This window comes from Hibiscus syriacus, unplaced genomic scaffold, assembly GCF_006381635.1.
Source record: "Hibiscus syriacus cultivar Baekdansim isolate YM2019G1 unplaced genomic scaffold, ASM638163v2 tig00001728_pilon, whole genome shotgun sequence".
Taxonomy (NCBI): Eukaryota; Viridiplantae; Streptophyta; class Magnoliopsida; order Malvales; family Malvaceae; genus Hibiscus; species Hibiscus syriacus.
In genome coordinates, this window is record NW_024061884.1 from 428,459 (window position 1) to 436,502 (window position 8,044).

General features: G+C 38.0%; 2 pseudogenes; both read right to left on the reverse strand.

Moving 5' to 3' along the window:
* Positions 1-1,381: 1,381 nt before the first annotated feature.
* LOC120132755 lies at positions 1,382-4,270 on the reverse strand (annotated as a pseudogene).
* A 546-nt stretch (positions 4,271-4,816) lies between these two features.
* LOC120132397 lies at positions 4,817-8,044 on the reverse strand (annotated as a pseudogene).

The window sequence follows — 8,044 nt, forward strand, 5'->3', positions numbered from 1 at the left end:
TTAAGAATGATCGTTCTAGTCATGCTCGACTCCAACAGTTTGTAGGCACGTTCAGATAATTGGACTGAGGGTAATAACCGCGAGTGCCAGTAATGATGTCGTCGTCTGCGAGATCGAGCTCCCCTTCATCATCCATCTGGTTTGTCGTTTCCGTGTGGCCATCGGTGGTGTTTCCTGAAACCACCGAGGCATAGGAGGGGGCCGAAGCCTCCGGTTTGTCGATCACCATAGCGGAGTCTCCTGGATCTGGTGGCCGGGCATCCGCTTCCTCGGTTCCATCGGTGGTTGTAGGCAGAGTTGAATAGTTTTGCATCGAGAGAAATTGCAGATTTTCACTTTTAATTTTTATTTCATTTTTTGATTTGCTTTCAGAATTTAATAGAAGGATTTTGTTTGTATCTCAAGTATGTGCATCTATTGCTATATCTTTAGGTTAAAGATTTCTAGTTAAAATATTATTTTTATTTCAAAAATGTTGTTTAGATCAACCATTCAGTAAGTCTATTGTTTATAAAAAGTCAATGATCAATAATATTAATTTCTCATTGGTTTTTTTCAATAAATTAATGACAACGAACCTAGTCTTGTTTGGGAAACAATAGGCTGACCACCTTATACTCCAATTCTTCAAGACCATGTTCATTATTAGAAATGATTATTTTAATAGTGTTCAAAGTTTTTTTTTTAATTTGGACAAAAAATTACAATGGCATCTATTGATGATTAGATTTCGATGATGAGAAGCTACCGTCGTGAAGAGGATTCATGCACTGGTTCCACAAGTCTGGACCTGATCTGTTATCTTCTGACCTTCCATCGTTCTTCTCTTTATTCTTAGGAGAGATGGTATCGGACCTCTTGAAGGGGGTGATTCAAGGAAAAATCTTGCATGAGACGATGATGTAATATCCGTTGATTTAAACGAGAAACTTGAAAGAGAGAAACAAAGTACACGACAACAACGAAAGGATAACCAAACCTGAAGAATAAGTATTCAAAGAAAGAAGTTTAGATCATTCTTCTATTGGGGTTCATCCAAATACATAGACAAGTGTGATTTACAACATATAAAGGACAAGTGTCCGGAGTCCGGTTCCATGGTCTACAGTAACATATACGTAAAGGGAACCCAAACAGGGTTACAATTATAAGTATTAAGTAACGTATTCAGGTAATGTAGAACATAAAACTCAACTTGCACTAACATCTTACAGTGATTTCGCATCTGCTTCTGATGTCAGAGATATCAATCACTGGATCTTTCTGCAGATGCACCCGGATCAGTCAATGACCGGCACAATGCATTGCGCCTTGATAGGTTTGAGTATGAGCTAATTTCCCAGCTTCAACTCGCAAGTATTAAGTCCAATCGACAATGAGAGATAGAATGGTTTCAACCTTTTAGGTTATATGGAGATAGATTAGGTGATCACTTGCCCAATGGAGCTATTTTTTGAACAATGCCAGCAGCAAGATAGAAGTCCAAAGATTCCTGACTCGACAGGTTGAGCAATGTCCCGTTCTCGTTTAAGTAAAACTCTAACCAACTCATCTGAGCTTAAATGGCTGTCACGATTGGTGTCAAATACATGGAAGATGATCTCAACAACGTTGTCTGTAAGTGATATGCCGCAGACCTGTATATGCATAAGATCAATTCATCATGATGAATGCTATGAAAAGTCAGGTATTTGGCAATCACTAACACGACTCAGGCCCACGGGCTGCCATTAATTCAATCACTTTTTAAAAAATTGATAACTATCTATTGACAAGTTATAACAGGTCACAGAAGAAATCATAACCAACACGACTTACGTGAGATGCTGCTCGTTTGAAGTCATCCTTGGTCAGTAGACCATTTATTTTCCCATAACTGAAAACGGCCAACGAAAATGGCTGCAATTTTCTACGTAGCTCAGCAAAATGTTTGAATTCATCCAAGTTGATCCGAATCTCCCGAAGATTTGGTTCATAGTTTAATTCATCAACCCGCTCAAGCAACCTGTCTAAATGACTCATATCGGCAGAAGCAACCATGGATAAAGCAAAATCCTTGGCTGATATTCTTCCTTGGGCTATGTAGTCATAATGATCAAACTCCAATCTCAGCATCTACAGAATACAATAGACATTAACCACGACAATCGTCAAAATTTGTTGGTGTGGGAGAGAAACTAAAAAGACTGTAAAAAGGTGAAAACCCCAAGATAAGAGAAGAAATTCAGCACAATTTTCCATGCATCAGGAGCATACAAGTTAAAGAATACCTTTCAATTTGATTACAAAATCAACTCCTTCAACCATCAAAACAAAAATGATTTTTGGCTCAACACCTATCACTCAAGCTACAAGAAAATGGTCCAAGTTTGTCAAAGCTTTAGGCAATGGACTACAAGTCTCATGCCAAGAATACCATAAAACATCCACGACCAGCATAATCCATTTTTTCTTAAAATTACACCAATATCTGGCAGAGTAAGAAACAAAGAAATTTATGAAAAATGACTTCGATTTTGTTAGACATGGAAGAAAAGGCTAACCTCATCCTGCAACATTCGCATGAATTCAACAAATTTACCATGTTGAAGGCGTGTGTTTCCATCTTTTCCAAAGAAATACTCAACCAGACCTCCGTCTTCCACAGAACCCATAACTTTTAACCCAGTGCGAAGTCCATCCCTGTGGACTGCCACTTGCCTGTTATTAGCTCGCATCAAAGCCATCACTTTCTTAAACTCTTCTTATCAATCTCCTTATATACAGATATTCAATATTACTAACTTGTTAAGATAAAAGGGTACAACTAGCTCAAAATTGTTGTCAAATGGATATAGAAATACTAACTCATTGTTGTCTGCATCAAACATTTTGAACGCTATGGAAAAACTTGACTCGGGGATGCTTAGTAATGTTATGAAAAATATATATCTGTTACAAATAAACCGTTCAGAGTTTGTATCATCCAAGTAAGAAGCAAACGTAGACAAATAATCTAACTAAATTTTGAGATTCAGGCAGCATACTCCTTGAAAGAGATGCGTCCATCAGTGTCCATATCAAAAAGCATGAAAAGTTCCGAAGGATCACAGCGTAAGTCGCCCGGACTCCTTTCCCCTGTCAAATATCCATTTCGAACAAGGTGGGATTCAGAAGGAGGAAAAACAGGAACAACTGCCCGCATTAGAACAGCTGGTGTCATGAGTAATTCTCCTTCTGGAGTTAGAACAGAGGCAAAATACTCAAAAACCTGTATGCATAAAGATACTATGAGGTCCTGACAGAGAATAAACAACAAAATATTCATAAGATACCATATTCAACAACAAATAAACATTAGAAACTGAATCCAAAGAGTTGCAAAGAGTAAACTACGAATCCAAAAAAAAAAGGACTGGAAGAACAAAGATCAGATCCTCCAATTCTTTACAATCTAAATGCAATAAATTAAAAATATTGGCCAACTACACTTATTATTATGAATTATGATTATAAGGAATAAATTTCTTTTTAGAAATTATACCTACCTTGGATATTTAACGCAACTGACTAAAATATATTTACCTTCTCAGGTGGACTCCGCAATCTTAACCGCTTCTCATAGTTGAAGAAAACCTTTCTTCTATACTCCTCTGCAACGAAAAAACAAGAACAAAACTCAATCTAAAGGCTAAAACACCAGCGGATATTTTGCTATTGATTAGAAAATAAAGAGAAATTAGAAGTAGAGATTAATAACCTCCGAAAATGAACTTAGAGCTATAGCTGGGTTGCGAAATGCGTTTTCTGAACCGTCAACAGCAGATTCAGCAGGTTCCTTAGACCAATCAGCGAAAGACAAAAAACGTTTATTGAAAAAACCAGAACTTGAATCGAAAGCTGAAACAGAATACCAGCAAACTAAGCCTAAGCTCGAACCAAGTGTGATCGTCGAGATCCATTTCAGGAAAGAGCTGGAGAATACCAGCAGGTTCCTTTATCGTTAGATTTGATGTTTGAATAATTGATAAGCGGCAGCGAGGAGAATTGTCGGATTTGGAGCCGTTGATGGATCAAGGAGAGACGATGGATCGACGGTGAGGAACTTTTCAGGGAGGTAAAGGAAGCCATGGTTGTCGGCTGAGAATTCTTCGGTGTTTGGAGAAAGGGATTAAAAGTACAAAATGAAGACCTGAGGCAACAAAAGAATGCGATGACTTAGAGGATCCAAGATTCGAAGGAAAGATGATCTCGCGCCGCGTTAGTCAGTCGGTACGCAACAAAACGATGCTGCAAAAAGAAGAAAACGGCATATACTCTCAGAAGGCTTAATGATGAATAAACCTATGGGCCTTGATAAGAATACACCCTATGAAAATAAGATTCGGTCTTATTCCTGTTCTAGTCCCTACACTATGATAAAAGCTTCGGTTTGGTCTAATTGTTGTTGTTCCGGGTATTTTACCATAGCTCTGGTTCGAGCTTAGAAATTAGAACCTCTTCTTTGATAAAAATTCAAATTTAATTCATGTACTTTAATTTATTCTTGTTAATCTTACACTATTATTAAGAAATCCAAATTGATAACACATTTATGTTAAAGCAATGACATAAATTCGTTTGTTTTATTATTAATTAATCAATCAAGCTAAAGTGAAAATCCAATCGAGTTTACATAAAGTTTAATTGGAAAAGAAATCATGCAAAAATAATACAAAATTCGGACATCAACACAGGACTTACCAAGATTCAATTTTTTTTTTGAAAAGTTATGTACTTTGTATTGAATAGATGAAATATACAAAGTACGTCACAACCAAAAACCTCCCTAAACTTATATGGAGGAAAAAGAGTGCGTTATGGAGTGAACAAGGTAGAATACATGAATCAGAAGCAGAAACAAAATCTATCAACCAACCATGGGAACCAAACTACCAACTACACAATACACATTAAAGCCACTACAGCTGCTGCCCAATACCACGTCAGTTCTCTGTAAAACCAGAATGCCTAAGATGCACTAACAGAACACCATTGCTCATGGCTAACCAAACCCAAAACAGCAAAGCTATCACCTCCGATCAAGCAGCAAACATAACCTGTATCACCATTTACAAATACTACCCCTGATGCAAATACATCCTCAAACTCACAGCAACTGCGATTCAAAACAAAACAGCCCCTAACTATAAGGCATAATCAACGAATCAAAACCAACCAGGGCAAACTGCCGCCGAACCCCTTTGACGTATATCAGAAAAGGACGAAATAAAGGAAGGATAGAGCCTGGATAAAACGAAGGAGAAGGGAACCTTTGAAGCCATAAACAGTGGCACTAAAACCAGTCCTCTGGATCCATATCCACTACACCTTTTTTGCGTGGCAGCAGCATTAATACTGGATCCAAAGCCTCTGTACCAATATGCGTGACACCATCATTCAAGCTATATCAGTAAAAGAGATGGAAATGCCATGAATAGTTCGAACAGCAACTAATTTAGGAAAAAATTGCAGAAGGAAATCAGCTAACGCCATGGTAAGAGATTTGCAGCCACCAATGGGAAGACTCTCAGTAGAATTCGCGTCCGAAAACAAGCGATCAGAACCAGAGAAGGAATAGCATAAGACGAAAGTAGAAACTGACAGTCCTTAATCCATTTCTGGAAGTGGCAACACCAAAGAGTAATGAGCACAACATACGGGCACCATAGGGACCCTCGAGTAAAATTCTTCTTTTTCTCTGCACCTGATAAAAACAGTGCTGAAAACTTCATAGGCAAGTCCAGCACTAATTTCACCTGTTAAGATATGTTACAACACATCCTTATCACAATCATCTATTACCACAAACAATTGCTTCTGGGTTACAAACAAAGATTCAATTTTAGCATAAATAGAGGGATAAAAGCCAGAACCGGACCGTAAGAATGTTCAACAGCTAAGAACTCAAACGATGTACATTCTCAACTCAGCAAACTTCAATTAATGAAACCAAACTAGCTGAATTAACACAATTATAAGTTAATTTGATTTCGAATTCAAATAATATCGTCGGATTAAAACAGATTTGCAAATTCGGATTTAGATTCTATAGAAACTGTAAACATCCAACCCATTGTGGACCTTGACTATACCCAAACCCCGATATGTTTGCAGATCGTGTTTGTTGAATCCTCCAAAAGCTTTAATCTTCTAGGAGCCCCAGTTTGGAATGTTTGATGTGGCTTCGTTGACCATTTTCACCAGAGTTACCTGCCACAATGTAATTTCATTACAACATTGCATGATGTAGGACAGTAGGAGAGAAGAGCATACGTATAAAATGTTCCATTTTAGCTTTGCATGCATACTATAGAAGGATGAATGTTAGAACATACCACACTTTGCGGAACAACGGGAGGAGGCAGGGGAAGGTTTTTTGGCAGTGCTGCAGTAGTGAAACTTCTTTTATCGAACCTCCATTCTCCGATCTTTCCGTAGGTTAACTTACCCTAAAATCGGGGCAGAAGAAATTTCACTATAGGTAAACGAAGACACTTTTTTCCTTCCGACTCGGAAACTAATATTCTGGGGTAAAGCATTTTCGTTCAACTGAATCTAGATGATTGGGATTTCAGAAAATAGGTTACCTTCAAATCATAGTCACACCCTAAGTGAAATGAATGATGTACTTGTCACCAACTTCTGTATCCCAAGGAGGCTAATAACATGTCACAAAACAGCCAAGTTCTATTAAGAAGAATACGGGGAAAATATCTGCATACCGAAATTGAAATTTCAGATGAATTCCAGAACCCCAGAACATAGCCCTTTTTTCTCGAATCTAATCAGAATTCCAGAATATTATAACGAGAGTATGAAGGAGAGAAGTCTCGACTGAACATAGAAAAGTTGAAGAACTCCAATCTGTTTTGCAAACAAAAATCATTCTAACATTCACCTAGGCTTGCTCTTCGGAAACTAAAAGGCGATATCTATCGAAAATGCTAGCTATAGGTAACAAGGTGATACAATTGGCATCTTGTACCGTGTGAAGAAGATATTATAGGTTAAAAAAAGAATGACAATCCCATCAAACCTGGATCATGAAATCTTTGTGCTAGATGTTACCAACCCTGCAAGGCAGACAAACCGCATAGGCGTACCTACAAATGCGGAACAAGAAAATTAACTAGAGGAGCACCCTAAACAACAAGTTAAAAGTAGATAAAACTCACATTTCAAACACCCAACCAAAAGCTTTATCTGTTTCGGGATCTTTCTTCATAGCCAACGAGACATTCATCCAAGTTGGAGCAATTTTTTCGAGTGAATCCTAAATAATGTTCAAAGAAAGATCAAGACAACGCAAATGCTTCTGTTGTAACTAGGTAACACCCAAAATGCATACCTTAGCAATAATGACAGGAGAATTTCCTATGGGGTCGATGTTGGTTATCGGACCCTTGTTCTCAGGGAAGTACTTCCTCAGAACCGACTCGTACTTTTTAGGTTCAATATAAAAGAACGGAAATGCAGCGCCGTGACCAGCCTTGGATAAATTCAGTATCGGCTTGACAATGATATGGTCTGGCTCTTCCATCAATATATAACTGGATACATGGAACATGGTACACAATGAGATTCACAAAAATCAGTCAAAAATGAAAGACCAATAGACTCGAGATAGAAATAACAAAATCAGAATTCTCACTCTTCTTTTACGTCTGCCTTTTTGGACCCATTGCACCAACGCCCAAGGTCTGTTTAGGACTATATAACCCTGTGATCAGTGTAGACACTGAATTTTGTCCCGAAAATTTTTCATTCATTTTTCTTATCTCACTTTCACTTTTTATTTGTTTCATTATAATTATAGTTAAGTAATTTATTTATTTTACTTTACATAATTAACAGCCCAATTTTACAAAGTAGCCCAAAATACAAGTTTGCAGTCAGCCCACTGGTTCGGGCCCAACAAAAACGAAGCCCGCGGGCGAACCCAAGACCCGGTTAGGGTTTCTTCACCCAAGTTTGGCCACCCACTGCAGCTGTCCAACTCTCCATGTCCACTGCAACACTCCAT